At 38.7% G+C, this 16,035-nt stretch overlaps 1 protein-coding gene across 1 annotated transcript in view; it reads left to right on the top strand.

The window, feature by feature from the left end:
* The window catches only part of LOC137126347 (zinc finger protein 469), a 177,412-nt gene that overhangs the window by 45,956 nt on the left and 115,421 nt on the right, over nucleotides 1-16,035 (top strand). The window lies entirely within an intron of this gene.

Genomic DNA, 16,035 nt, shown 5'->3' with positions numbered 1-16,035 from the left:
CAGAAGAGCTCTTAGTGAGATGGACGCATCAACAAAGGGGGATTATTGCGTATGGTTTGATCTTTATCGCAGATGAGGTCAGTGTGATAAGTCGCTGGTGAATCACATCTAGCAGCTATGGGGCAGCTTGATGGTAGGGAGCAAAAAGGAAGACCTGCGAAATGAGGAAAAAGCAGCACAGTCACACAGATAGACACCTAAGAAACCTTCTGATATGGAGGTTGAGCTTAATCTGGCATGAGCATTATTTGGCTTCTTGACTGGGCCTAAAGAGAAGGATGTGAAGAGGGCGAGTTGGAGTAAGCGCACAAGAGATGAGAGGGAGGTGTGGAGACAAGTCTGGGTCTGAGTGGAAACTTGAATGGAGTGGAAACTGGGCTTGAGGCCACTCAGCATCCACCTGAACCCTGCCAGAGCAATCAGCTATCAGGAGTTTAGAAAGGAAACCATTTGCCCCCTAAGGAAATTCAGCAGGGGTTTGTAGGGATTTGGACTGATTGTTGAGCTCTAATGTGAGGATATTTTTTTAAGTGAAGTCCTCTTTTTTTCTGGAGAGGGTGCCAGAGCCTGTCTGACTTTTAATGCGATTACAGCGGACACCCCAAAACCACCGCCAGGTGAAGTGATTCTGGTCTCTAACTTGCAGCTGTGTAAACACACACAAACACACACATTCTACGACCCCTCCACACACACATAAACACATGTACTATCACTTCTAATAAAATGCTTGCTGGCTCAAGTAGAGGGAAGTGCTCACTTTCTATTTTTCTCTCAAATAAAAACAAAGCTCATTTTTTTGCTTTTCAGAAAGTTCTTGGCCTTGTTAAAAACAATGACTTGCTTGAATGATATAAACAAATTTAACAAGAGCTGGTGTTGTCTTTTCTCAAGCTGGGATGGTTCAAAAGATCATGCCTTGTCCATCCTCTTCCATCCTGTCTAATGCTTCAGTTAAAAGAATAATTTGTTTAGCCATTTCTATCAAACACTGATTCTGTTTGTAGCTTTTTTTTTTAGTCCCGTGTAATTTGGTCTGTCCTGTTACCCTATTCGATCTTGAGATAGTAATGTGTATAATGTGTATAGTTTATGCCACATTATTGTTTTTTTTTAAACAGGATAGTGAAAATGTTTATACTTTAGCTTTTATTAACCAAGTTGTAAGATTTTTAAGAGACACAGCTTTACTCAGCCTTTGTGGCCTGTTTGTTTTGATGCTTTTGTTGCCATGCAGTAGCTGTACTGGTAAAGGCATTTGGACTTTAAAGCTCCATTGTTTATATAACCATAAGAAAGTCAAGACTCTCTTATGGCTCTTTGAAAAGCAGATGCCTGAGATTTTTGCTTCTGCATTTTATGGCTTATATGTGACCAAGGAGATTCTGAGATTTCTTATGGGACTAAATAATTCCTCACTTTGCCTGCATCAGGCATACGTTTTCTGAAAAGAAAGTTTTAACTGTTAGTGTTTCAATGTGTGTACAGCTCCTTTTCTCTTAGGTCATTGTATATTTATTGTATCTGTACACTTTACCAACTTTTAACCTTTAGGTAAATGTACCTACCTGTGTTCCTTAATACGTGATGCATACAGGTTCACTCAAGGTCCACAGGAATCAAACCTGCAATAATGTCTGCTCTTCATGTGAAGTTACCAGGATCTCTGTGAAAATAAGAATTGCTTATTTAAGGTGGTATTCAGTCAAATTACAGTAACATGAGTCGATTGCACTGCTATGTCAAGACATTAGCTTTTAGTTGTTACAGCCACTGTTGTGGTATGCGGTAACAAGAGGACACAAGGGTATACATGTATGATGACATTACAGACAGACTCAATATACTGGTATAATACAATAATTTGCAGGTAACACTTAATTTTGGTTCGAGACTAATTTTCCAGCCCTGGCGATGATTGCAATATATGATTTCTCAGCTGTTTTCACTTTGCCATCATGGCTGCCCACACTCACTCAAAAAAATCACCCCTTCTTAACACGTCATTTAGTTTCCTACTCAGCCTCGAGGGCTTATTTTTCATTAGACAAGGAAAATATTCCGCTACCTGGGTGAGATAATTCCACTTGCTAAGGCAGATCCCTGCACTAGTATCAATGGCACACCTAAGCACAGGCACGCAGATACACAAATCAGTCACAGATCCGTCTCCGTGCCATATTGCTGACCTTCTGTAGGAGCAGAATAGCAATCATCTTAAGCTCAGAGGAGCTGTACTGTTGACAGGACTTTCAAAACCAAATGCTGTTATATAAGGCCCTTGTCACAGATTCTTCTCAGTTTGTGAGCATATTTTTGTATGTCTTTTGTGTAACCATGGCTTAAATTACAGCTGGAAGGTGTGATGTTTTTTATTATAACTAACCAGCAATGCCTCAAGACCACAGGAGGAAGGCCCAACCTAAGACATCAATCTGACAATCCTTTGCCAGTGTAGAAAACCCAGTCCTAGTAAAATTATGATGGAAAGTGAGTTTTCCCATTCTGCCTGATATGTGGAAATGTAAAACCAACATTGTGGCAACAGTATGCTTACTGTTAGCTAGAATGAAATATTTTGCATTAATATAAAGCTTAATCCTCAGTAGAAATGTCTTGGCATAGTTAATTTTGTTAAATACCATCATGTCCATTCAGAATTTGTGCACTAAATTTAACACAGTATGTTTGAAAAACATAATGATATAGTTTTTCTGCTAAGTTTTTCCCTATCAAATTGTGAGAAATTGGAGTAATTTATAATCCTCCTAATTTTTTTGTAGGTACGTAGCTACAGTAAAGTAAATCTGTTTCAACAGAGTAAATCTTATTAGAAATGTATTTGTGTTTTCCTTTTACCTGCACGGCTTCAGACAACTTGCTAATTCTTGGCCTCCAGCACTGCATTAGTCTATGTGTTAGCTCAGAGATCAGCTTTGTTGAAGGTGTCTGGACTGCAACATCTGTTTGCTCAGCTGGATAACCCTGGCCTCCCCTAGGGATCAGTCAGCTGCTATCCCTATGGGAGCTGTAAGCTTCTAAACAGTCACTTCTGATGTGGTCCCTGCTTGGACCACATATTGTACAGTAATTAGTGTAGTATATACAAGACTTATCAAGTTTGTGTGAGACAAACTGTGTCTGTTATGCACAGTTGGATCCAAAAGTTTGCATCCTTTTACTTTGTATTTATGAATGGGAAAAGGAGTAAAACAATGAATTTCTTTTTCATTTAACAAAATATGTATTGCACATTCAGCTAATACAAATGTTCCTTCAACATTAAAATTAATTAAAAATAAACTTTAATTAATTTATGGTGAAAGAACAATTGTACTGGATGAATGTGCATTAAATGTTTAGCTGATGAAGAAATTTGTTAGTTTGATTCTTTTTGCTATTTCAAAACTAGGAGATGCGAACTAATGCACCCAACCATATATTGCCTCTGTTTTAGGTACTGTACTGCATTGTAATGGTTAGGGAGACCTACAGTAAAGTTCCACTCAGCACATGGTAAACTGTAGTTTAGTGCATTTTAATGTGTATGTGCATAGTTTTACATAGTGTTATGTACTGCTTGGAATCAAACCTCGCGGTTGGCATGCAAGGGAATCATGTGATATGCAGATCGACAGTTCAGCAACACACAAATCTGGTGTCCATTAGATTTATGATGCCCTTATTTGTCTCTGATTTGAATGAAAGACTTTCCTATTATAAAATGGTTGATTTATGCATTTTCTCTCGTATAGCTGCTTTGGTTGTGTGATTTAAAGGCCTCTTTTGTCAAATGAAGAAAAATAAAGTCTCAGAAGATTCTATTAAAATAATTCCAACACCTAAGCTCCATGTCATTCACATTAGACACACTATGTCACTGTATTATGTCTGAAATATACAGCATGCATTATGTGCCTATGCATGCAGTGTGCTCACTCACTGCATGGATAGGTACCCACAGTCTAACAGTCAAAATGTTTTTGGGATTTTCCTCTACTGCGTAATCTTGCACTCTATTTTCCCTGACAGGTGACCCCTACTCTAGTAACAACCAGGGCTTCCAGTGTTACCCACTGACTCACTGGGTTAACAGTGTAGTGATATTAGAGGCAGCTGAGTGATATACTATGTGTGTTTGAAAGTAAAGGGCGTTAAGTGGAACACAAGCCAACAGCAGTAAAAGCCACAATATTTCTGGCAAGATGAGTTTTTTTCTCCAGCATAGAAAAAAACTATAGCCTATGTGTGTTTTTGTATGTGTGTGCTATTGTGAGTGTGTTAACAGTCCCAGTTCCTTAAACTAGAGTCTGGTCTTACAGAGTAACCCCATAAGTTGATTTATGTTTAAATTTAATTCCATTCATTCTCTCATGCTTGGTGTTGTTCAGCAGAAACTGTTATCCAGTAAATCACCCAATCAAATGTGTGTCATATGCGTCTAACATAATAAACTCTGTCTATTAAGATATGCATTTCTACCCAGTCCAGCAAGCAGTAAATGGTTTGGGAAAAGTTTCTTAGACTTAGAGGTCCACTGAAGACATGCATATGACTATGTATATACAAGTTACACACATCAAACAGTTGTTTGTGTGTGTGTGTGTGTGTGTGTGTGTGTGTGTGTGTGTGTGTGTGTGTGTGTGTGTGTGTGTGTGTGTGTGTGAGAGACAGAGAGAGACAAAGCGAGTAAGTAAGAGAGAAAGAGACAAAGACGAAAAACAGTGGAGATACAGGACCAATTAAACTGTGTATATGGTAATAGAGAATAATGTGTGATTACACAGACAAAGTGACATCCACTCGCCTGGAATGTCTCAGTTGCAACAATCAGCACAGAAAATGGAGTGATATTGAATGTGTCTGACAAGCTTTCATTCATACTCATAAATGGATAGTAAAGTAGCACATTTTAGTAAAAGGAAAATATTGTCATGGAAAATGATGCAACCTATCACATCTGATTATGTCTATGAGAACATTACTGTGACATTAAAGCCCCTTGTGAAATGATAAATGACACCAGTTCCTCATTAAATTTTCATTTAACATTCGTTAATCTGTACAATATGACCAAATTCATATGTGTGAACATTTGGGAACTTGTGAGCTTGAAATAAAAAAAATAAATAAACACTTTGAACGCTTTGTTACCTCCATCTAGTCATTATCTTGATAATTTCTAGTTCTAGTAATTCTTCAGATGAAATCAGTCAACCACATTCTTTTCAGTTTGTCTTAGTCAACAGAAACCATAAACATTTTTGTGTAGTTTCAGTCTGAAAAAAGGCATCTCTTTGCTTGCAACATAAACTATTGGCCTGTTACGAGCCAATTTTATTCTGGCCCAAACCTAATTGCCCACATAATATCCTGTATACTTAATATCAGTTAAATGTGGCAGATAGGCTGCATTTAGCTGATTTGGACTCTTTAAATAGTGATAAGAACTGCCTATCAAAAGGTCATGGCAATTTTATTTTGCATGCTTTACCCTGGATCGTGTGTTTGACAACTCTGAAATTAGCAAAAGTGCCTGTAAGTGTATTGTGCCTTGTCTCAGTTCCTTAATGAAATTAGCATACCTTCATCAGATCTCGCAGACAAGACGTTCTAAGATATGATATGATACAGGCCTAAAATTCTGAATGGACATGCTGCATTTTCCATAGTGATGCCATCTTATGACTGTGTAGAAGGTTGGACCTACCTCTGCATGCAGTTAAACAGCAGTCACTTCCTTGGCTGAATGGGGGCCAGAGTATCAGGGAAGGCGGAGGAAAATGTCCAATTTACATTATAACAGGATTTAAAGAGTTCTAGACAACTCATAGCCCTCATTTACGACCCTGGACTACCCTCTTAGGACTCTGGACCCAACAATGACAGTCTATCAGTGAGCCCCAATGCTTGCAATCATAAATGGATTTTTTTTCCAGCCTTTCTTGGCTTCTTATAATTTTTTTATTTTTTTTTATTTCCACCTCTGCTTCCATTTCCTTCCTTTATTTTGCTTCGACTTCTCTCTCTCCTTCCTGGTTTTCTTTCATTCCATTGCTTCATTGCCCTCCACTACACCCACTGCACCTCAGGCTTTGTGGGGAAGTACTCAAAGAGCACTGGACCATCTATCAAACAGGCCATTAAAAAGAAATACAGACCCAAACTGCGCTTCTAGCAGTAAATCAATGAATCAATTCGTTTCTCGCTACCATGGGTTATTGTCAGTAGAACTATGGAAAAAGAAAAATGTTGCATGGACAACAATCCAATGTCAAGGAACTATTTATACATACATTATTAACACAGCTCATAAAGGCCCACTTGTTTTATTATTCTTTTCCAAGAGTAATACTTTTTTCAATGTAGCTTGATCAAAATGTATCTTGTGTGATTTGTATTTGGCTGTAGATCACACACTACCAGGTACAACAAGCTGCGAAAGACAGATTGAGCAATGAAACACCAAATGAACTGTGGTAAAGTGTTATTATGTAATGTAGTTAAACGGACCTTATATACATTTCCAAACCACCCAAATGTATTCAATGCAAGTGTACTGAGCTGCAGTTGAACTCAAGCCATTCATAAATCCACATTTATTAATCATTAGGTTTGTTGCCAGTTTTACCACCCTATCCATTTCCTGAATTAGATCTCACTTATGACATTGATATGACTGGAGCTGCAATGTCAACTAATAATTCAGCTACAGAGATTTATTTTTGGAGCTATTTCCTACATAGGTCTGCTTTTGTCTTCTCTGCTGCCATTACTACTGACATCCCAGGAATGGAAAACAAACACTGATAGTTTTCAGGTGTGGGTGGAAGTCTGCCTCTGAGGGTTTTAATCGGTTGCTCTTTTCTCCAAATATTACTGCTGATATTTAAAGGTTTTATTGCTCCAGTGCAAATTCTACAGCAATACAAGTGGTCCCCCAGCTCATTCTTTACCCTTGCACCAGTTGTCAGAATAGTCAGTTTATCTGGGTATACAGTATCTGACACATGCCCCCTAAAAAAACAACCTTTCCTAATTTCACAAAAGGTTGGTGTACTTGTCATGAAAAGTCTGTTAGAGTTAGGCTTTGGCAGAAAACTGGCGTTATAAACTGGGGACATTTATTTTGACAAATGTGCAAATACAGAACAATTGCATTAGGATTTGGCTTAAGGGCTATGCTGGGAGGAATTGTTAGCTTTTATTTCTATTATGATGCATAATAAAGTAAACCACAATAAAAAACGCAAAAACATTACATACCATTGCGACTGTGGTGCAGGAAGGTAGAGTGGTCATCCACCAATCCCGCAGTTGTTGGTCGGATCCCTGGCCCAACTGGTCACATGTCGAATTGTCCTTGAGCAAGACATTGAACCCCAGCTTAGTTGCTCCTGGTGAGTGTTGGCCAGCTGCATAGCAGCTCCCCATTTGGTGTGTGTGTGTGTGTGTGTGTGTGTGTGAATGGGTGAATAAGAAGCAGTGGAAAGCGCTTTGAGTGCCACTAAGTAGAAAAGAGTTATATAATTGCAGACCATTTACCATTTGTCTAAACCTATTCTCTGTCAGCTTTGCCAGCAGAGAGGTTTGACTACATGTCTACCCCTGCACAGGTGGATCGACAGTATACCTTTAGAAATTAGAATTTTTTTTTTGCTGCTTCAGGTTTATCCTAAATAAAAGAATGACTGCATGGCATTCAAGTGATCATTCACTGTCTACTAACCATTTTGTCCTCACTTATTTTGTTTTGTCATTTATTCAGTGGTGAGAAACCACTTCACTCAAGTGATTTAATGAAACCTGATCTTTTCACCCTCTCGTCAAGGGTAAACTTCTTCTCACCAAGGAGAAGTTATTTCCAAGGTTTTGGGAATTTTGCTCACAAATATACTGTATGTCTGCACAGTTACAGTTGCAAATATACTCCTAGCTGCCACTGTGGGAACTTGTGTAGATTTAAGTGCCTCTTCCTGAACGACCAACACACTGTCACAGGCTGCTTGCTGCATAATGATGGAAAAATGCATCACAGGCTCAATTTACGAGGTACAAGTTTTTCAGATGCTTTTGTATTGCACTGAGAGATAATCTACAGGGAATCAAAGCATTATTAAAATTGTTAAAGCTGTTTTTGTTTCAAACGATAGAAATAATATTATGAGACTGATGTCTTTCTTTTTGTAATGAAGTCATTGCTCCGTGGTCCCAGGGGATCTGTCCTCCTGCAGCACTTATGGTAGAGAGACAGGGTGGAACACATTTATAGACACAATACATCATTGGCCTATTTCACTATAGCACACAAACTGTCTTGTGCTTATGCTTGCACATGGATTCACATGCAAACGCTCATCTGCAGATATCTTGAAGGCCACGTTTTTCCATGTTTGGGGCAGATAAGGATACTGATCTAATCAGGAGCAGCATAGCATGGAGTGTAGGCTATCGTCTTGTTTGAACTGCTGGAAGGAACATATAGTCTTTTCTCAGCCTGCGCTGCTGGCTGTTAATTTTCTTGGTTTCCTCAAAGCTCAGTTGTCATGTTTATGTTTGTGTTTCTCATTTGCATTCTGATGGAGTCAAACACACAGAAGTGATTTTTACTATTTGCACATTTTTTTCTGGATCCTATCAGCACATTTGAGTTTTGTCAGTGCTCCAACCACAACAGTCGAGCTGCCCTGTGCCTTCTCTTCCCCTCCTGTAGGCACAGAAGGACTGATGTTAATAATTTGGCTGCTGGATCCTGTCCTGAAGGCCCATATGGTTTCACTGGGATGGATCAGGATTATTAATCATGCCCTGTTGCCTGTGAGAAATGAATGTGATACCTCGATTGTATTACAACAGGGTCTTGTGAGGAAAATGTCTTGAAAACCTGGTATAAATGACCATAGACTACTTATGGATCTTCAGGATTACTGCTACTTGTTGAGCTTTTACAATTTCATTCAAACAAATTGACATACAGTACATTTATTTTACATATGTATAACACAATTGACAAATCTGTTTTGATCACTTCATTTATGTACTATGTGCAGTATCAGTTTAATTTGGTCCGGGTTGATTTCAGCTAATTCTAGTTTCACTGTTGTACCAGTAATCAGGTTCTTTGTGATCTAACATATCCTGTCAAATGTAGGTCTAAAAATAGATAAAGCTAGGATCTTCCCTGTTCTGACATGAAGGTATTTGATTGGCTGTGAATGAGTGTTTACAGTACATGATTGTGAATGGCCCACAGTTTGAAAAGCATGCTTTGCCAAGAGCTATTACCTATTTTGTCTTTCCTCTGCTTGGCAGTAAGTGCCCTACAGTATGAGTGTTTGTGCACGTGTCTGTGTGTGTTTGCTTTCAAATTAAAGCTAAGAATGTGACCCACAATTTTGAGACAGCTCCAAAGGCAAGAATACAGCATATAACTCATTTTTTTATATCATTTCCTAACAAGGATGATTTATAATCATAAACAGTCAATGTTTATATTATGTTCTTTGTATCTTCCAGCTTTACTTTTTTAAATATCTGTTGATCCTTTGCATGCTAACAACACACAAGATACATAACAACTTTTTACAGTGGGTGATGCAAATGCTTCCCTTGTAGCTTTCTTTCTTCATATTTCCATCAACAAGTGCCAACCATTAATGTGACTGCATGCTTTTCAGACTGTGTTGTAAGTGACACATAAATGTCACATGGTAAGATTGTCGCTGCAACTTTTACAGAAAAGTGACCGGGGTGGTCATTCAGACATGGAGCCAACACGTTCAGGTACTGTCAGATTCATTAAAAGCAGTGGATGACTGAAAGTGCATGTCTTCTCATTACTTTGCCTCCTGCAGCCACACATATTATACCAATACTCACTAATGTATAGAAGCTGCTCAGCCCCTGACGTCATGTTTTTGGGTTTGACAAGTAGCAGTTCCTCTTCCCAGCAGAGCTGTAGTACACACATAACTGAAGTGAGGTCACCGGAGTAAAACAACACAGAAAGTTTCCTAAGGTCGTAAAGACTAGCCACTGAGTGTTTGGGGTACTAGTGGAATGCATCCTGGATTATTGGTAGGATCATTTTTGTTGCGGCTGCTGAGGTCAGGCATAGAGGTTCTTCCCCCACAGTCCACATTCACACAGCCAAGGCACTTCAACGGCCCTTACTTCCATCACTACAACATTTCATCTCATTAGTTTTTCCCTTGCCTCCACAGTTTGCCCCAGCATATGGTCAGATACATCGAAATGTACCCATTCTGCTCTGTAATGGGGTTCTCCCATGGAGAAACAGCAACTTCTTGCATGTAATGTCTTTTCGCTGGTTGTTTTGAGGGTCCATTCAGGGCTGACCTTTGGTCTCTAACAGACATTTGAGCTAAGCTGTTTTAATGAGTAACACATGTACACACTCATTCACAAATGTACTAGACACACAAAGCATGACACAAAACATTGGTTACAACATTTTATGTTTCATATAAAAAGTCACCACATACAGCTTTAGTTTTTAAAAAAACATCATTAATGAAACTATTAATTATGAGATGATAAGGCAATAGTTAAAAACAGCAAGCTAAGGGCCACGAAACACAAAGCCAGTGAACATCATCCCTTTGACAAATGTTTGAAGTGTCCTGTCAGTCCTAGACTGGTTGGTCAGCGTTGGTCTCATTGGTGAGAAGGACCACTTTGATTGGTTGTTGAGCTTAGCGAATCAGATCATGAGAAGAGTGAGAAGCCAGTGCAGTTTGTAACTTTACATCACACAAATGCAGAACGTGCATGATAAATGCTCATCAACTCTCATCTTTGGTGAGGTGAGCCGACATAGCAGTTGGTCTTAGTCACTTCTATTTCTTTGACTGGTCTTTGGCTTAATGTGTCATTGCCCCAATGTTTTGTGTTTGGGCTTGTTTTGGGTATAGTGGATTTCAAGATGTCCAGTATTCACTTTCCTACTCTGGTTTGATCTCCACTAACTCCTGAGGTAAGTATTGCTAAATGTATACAGGGTCGTTCTGGCTGCCTTTTGATACTAGGCAGGGCACGTCCAATCGATTGCGTAGGTTTCTTTGCTGAGAGCAGCTGCCCTCAGCTGCTGAAAAAACAAAATAATTACCTGAAAGAAATTAAAATGATCTTCAGAGCCGAGGATGACTGCAGTGTACTGATATAATTCTCTATGGTTTTGTCACTATGAGTCACCCTTTCAACGTTACACTTAATCATTTGATCCACTGTTTGTATCAATATGTGCAGCAAATTAATTTAATAAGCTGCATATGCACGCTACACATCATTATTAGATTTAAGTGAAAATTATTTTCAGCTCTTTTCTTTGCATGTGGACATCATTTATGCTGTTTTCCCAGTGATTACTTGTTGACTCATTATTTTTTTTTCTTGCCCTGATGTCCACTTCTCCTGGATACCTGTCATGTTCACACTTCACTAGTCCTAAGTCAGCTGTCCTGATGTTTTTAAGCCTGTGTTTCTGGTTATTCCTTCCCTAGTTTTGCTACTCTTAGAGTGTCAGCTCCAGCCCAGCCAGCACAGCGTGTTGGAGACTTGCTCTGTGGGTGGGAGGCAGTTGCATGCGAGGCACACTCTGTGCCGCGTGCTGTGGGCTTTTCTCCCCTTTAAACCTCTGTAGCTTTCTCTTTGCTCACTCCATTTTTCTTTTTTCCTCTCAGTTCCTGCTGTAGGGGAAAAACTTACGGAGTGGTTTATTTGTTCTGGTTTGGTGTCAGTTCTCACATGTCCTTGGCAGACTTTGATACCTCCATGACAGTAGCCTGGATTGCGAGGGATTATCATGATATCATTTGCACGTGTCTGTCGAGCAGCCCACACTGATGCCATTGCAGCATTACTTATTTGAAAGGACTAAAAAAAGTGTATATGGGCATTGTGTGTATGATACAACTTGTCACTATTATTGTTGGAGCAGCAAAGTCCTTGACTGCCAGTGCATGTTCCTGCCACAGCTTTGGTCTCCAGTATCTAGAGACTCATCTTTCCCCACTCCTCACCTCTCCCTCACCTCATTTGTGTGTCTGTCTTGTTTATGTTCCTCCACATAGAAAAACCATGCCGACCTTGTAGCAAGCGGCGTGAGGCCAAAAATTCAACTGGTGATATGAGGGAAATGAATGGGCGGTAGGGGGGGTTAAAATAGGGGTTGCTTGGGAGGAGGAGGGGGTTAAGTGAAAGACAGAGGGAGCTGAGCTGTTTCCATTTGACTGTTTCCACTAATCCTAAATTGTAGCCACTGGAAGACAGTGACCTCCTCCTAACATGTGTTCACCATTAATTCAGCGATGGTGAGAGAAGGCCTGGTTTCACCAGGAGAGTAAGATGAGACAGCCATCATGATATTCACATCATGCTTATGTATGGATTTATTTCAGTGGGTGTGCACATTTGAAAATATGACCACAGGAATTAGTTATGAAGCTAAACATATTTTCTCTTTTTATACACATTTTTCTTGTAACAGTGTAAAATGAATAATTTGGACTTCTAAGTTCAGGAATTAAGCAAATAGAAACAGTAGTGATTTCAGATATACCCAAGTTATCTGAGGACAATCTAAGAGTACAGTTTTCAGCTGTTGAGAGAAACAAACTTTAGTGTATTATTGGTAAATAGAGGTGGTTGAATCATTTCCTTTTCTTTCCAACCACGACTGAAGATTAGATATTCCATTTCATGTCCACAAATATGCTCTGTTGCTAATTAAAGGGGCAGGGATTTGTGACTTGAGGAGGCAAAAGCTTTGGCAGATTGGATCTATTCAGTAGATGATGATGCTTCCTTCCCCCTTTTTGTCAATTTTTCTGCCATAAACATCTTTCAGTCTCACATAAATATGAGGATTTATGCTCTTTGCTCTACTTTTATCTATTTTTTTTCTCCCCTCACATTATCTATTCCTTTATCCTTTCTCTTCATGCTGCTTCATATTGCCATATTGAGCCACATGACTTTTGCTGTGAGCAGGAGAAAGTGCAGGGGACCCAGGGCGCGTTGACATCCAGCTTCTCTATTTGATGTATGAGATAGATATAGAGGGAGAGAGAGATGCAAGACCTGTTCCAATGTTTGGAAAACACATAAAACATATTACAGGAGAGCCATAAAAAGGCCAACATTAGTATCCAAATTTAAAACATGTCCCAATTCTCAGCTGTCGTTCACAGGAGGATTTCTTCCTTCACCCTCCTCTTCTCCAGAGCTTTGGCAGAGAAATAGAATAAAATAATGAAAGCAGAGGGGAAACTGGCAGTTTGTATGGTCAAAACACGCAGACTTTGTTAGTCTGAAACTTCTTTTTTTTTGTGCCAGAGGTTGGGCACCAAAATGAATATGTATGGAACCAAGACAGTGTGGTGAATAAAAGATTTGTTTGAGATTTATATCTGGCTTTGTGAATTTTGCTGTCTAATTTATGTAATTTCATTTTTAATATTTTGAACAGCAAACCTAACAGTTATTTGCCTGAATTATAAAATAATGCAGACCAATGAAAAACTGCTATTTTTAAATGCATTATACAACCCCCCTTCCCCGTGTACATGAGTTAGCAAAAAAACAAATTTAAATGAAAACCTATGTTTGATTGAAATGGTGGAAGACAACTTTTCACTGAGAATGTTTTTTCTTTTTTGAAATTTATGTGCAAAATATGTTTTCTACATATCAAAAATGTCGGGTCACAAAAGACTGGAAGTTGAACATTAAAACTAATGAGGTTGTCTAGCAACAGCTCAGTATCATGATTGAGTCTTTTTTAAATTAGGATAGGACGATATTCACTATTCTGTAAAAGACTGGCTGACAAATACTGTAGTTTAAGAAAAACATATTATGGGCAAAATATCATCAGAACTTTTCATCCTATACCATACATACATATTAAAATATTCTGTAAAAAATTCTGTATGCAAGCCTCGAGGCTGAAAACCAAAATTGAATGACAGTGATCTTTGGGCTCTCAGGTGGCATTGCATTAAAACCAAACATGATTCTGTAGTGGAAATCACTGAATAGGAACCATTGCCAGTGAACACATTTCATTGCTTCATCCAAAAATGCAAATTAAAAATCTACCATCCAAACGAACGACTATATACAAACAAGATCCAGAAACGCCGCTGCCTTTTTTGAGCTCATTTAAAATGGATGAGGCGAGGTGGAAAACTGTCCGGTGGTCTGACATGTCAAAATTTGAAATTCATTTTGGAAATCATGGACACCAGGTCCTCCAGGCTAAAGAGGACCATCCAGCTTTGTTTTATCTGAGCACAGTTTGAAAGCCAGCCTCTGTGATGGTATGAGGATGCAGTAGTGCACATTGGCAAAAGTAACATCTATGAAGGCACCATTAGTGCTGAATGATATATACAGCTTTATACTATAGACTATAGTTTATATATAGATGATATTGTTTTCAGGAAAAGCCTTGTTTATTTCAATAAGTCTATGCCAGACCACATTCTGCACATATTACAACAATGTGGCTCTGTTATAAAGGAGTCCAGGTGCTAAACTGGCCTGCATGCAGTCCAAAGTTGTCACACTCTAAACATTTTGCTCAATATGAATCAAAAAGTACAACAATAAAGGCCCCAGGCTGTTGTGCAACTGAAATCCTGAATCAATCAAAGATGTGAAAACATTTGCAGTCAAAATTTAAGCTGCTCTCATCAGTTACAGAGCATTGTAAAAGTAGACACACAGTGTGGGACATGCCTCTGTCAAGTTTTTTGAAACCCATTGCTGGGATCAAATTCATACTGAGGACATATTTTTATGGTTTATGCAGCTTTTGCTGTTTTTACAGGCTAATTATTTAACGTGTTGTCCCGTACATCGCAATTGCCTTCCGAAACATCAAACTCTATATTCAGCCTTGCTGTGGCCTGATGAAAGGGCCATATACTACACTGTGAACATCCAGGAGTGAATATCCAGCAGTGCAGGCAGCTTTACGTGGCAATACAAATATACACAGATATTCTCAAACAACACAGTCCTGCCAACTACAACACTTCTATTTATTTATGTATTTATCTGGATTTCCTGTATACTTGTCGAGATGTTGGGCACTGCGGGCTGTGCTATCTGAGGCCCATTTGACAAGAGTTGGCTAGCTCTGACAAGGCTACACCATTTTGCATTAAGGCTGGGTTATTTATCCTGGGGCTTCATAATGATTCTGCTGTCCTGGTCCCTAAGACCACTCTGTTCACTTGGTCACCCCCGCCCTTTGTAGGATGCTGGGCCTGGCAGGTTCCCATTGGTGCTTGACCAGGAATGTTGCACAGAAACTTCCCCTTTGCCACTTTGTGTATGTTTGAGCATCTACAGTGATTTGCATTAATGGATTTTTTGGCATTTAAAGTTTTTATTCTCAAACATAAAAGTAATTTAAAAAAGAATTATTTAAATTTTTGAATACATGTGTCTATACTGTATGTTTATATTGTTTCAATACCTACAATATTTAGGATATTCCTTCATTCATTCTATGCTGCAGTTTTTAGTGCCTGCAAACACTAACTTGCTAACATGCTAAACCGGGATGGTGCACGTTCTAAACATATACATTAGCATGTTAACAATGTCCTTTGTGAGCTTGTCAACATACAAATGTTTCAAAATAAAAACATGTTGCACTACTGCATTGTATTCACCATCAGGCCTTCATCTTGGCAGAATCCTAAAGCTCCCGTAAACTGTATTCTCTGACTACTTTTTCCCACAGGTGCATTCATATACATTCCTATCATTGTTCTAAAATAAATGTTAATAAAAACTCAATAATGAATTCTGAAAATTACAATATCTTCAATTGTTCTATAGATTGAGATGAGGAATATTTCATCTACCAACCAAAGCAATCTCATTTATTTTAAAATACTATTTAATCTGAAATAAATTTCATGTTAAAATATCTAAAAATCTTAATAACAGATCCAATAGTGTCACATTTTACAACTCCTTTTATTATCCAATTTATAC

The sequence above is a fragment of the Channa argus genome, chromosome 4 (genome assembly GCF_033026475.1).
Source record: "Channa argus isolate prfri chromosome 4, Channa argus male v1.0, whole genome shotgun sequence".
NCBI classification, from domain to species: domain Eukaryota; kingdom Metazoa; phylum Chordata; class Actinopteri; order Anabantiformes; family Channidae; genus Channa; species Channa argus.
This window is presented reverse-complemented; position numbering and strand designations above follow the sequence as displayed.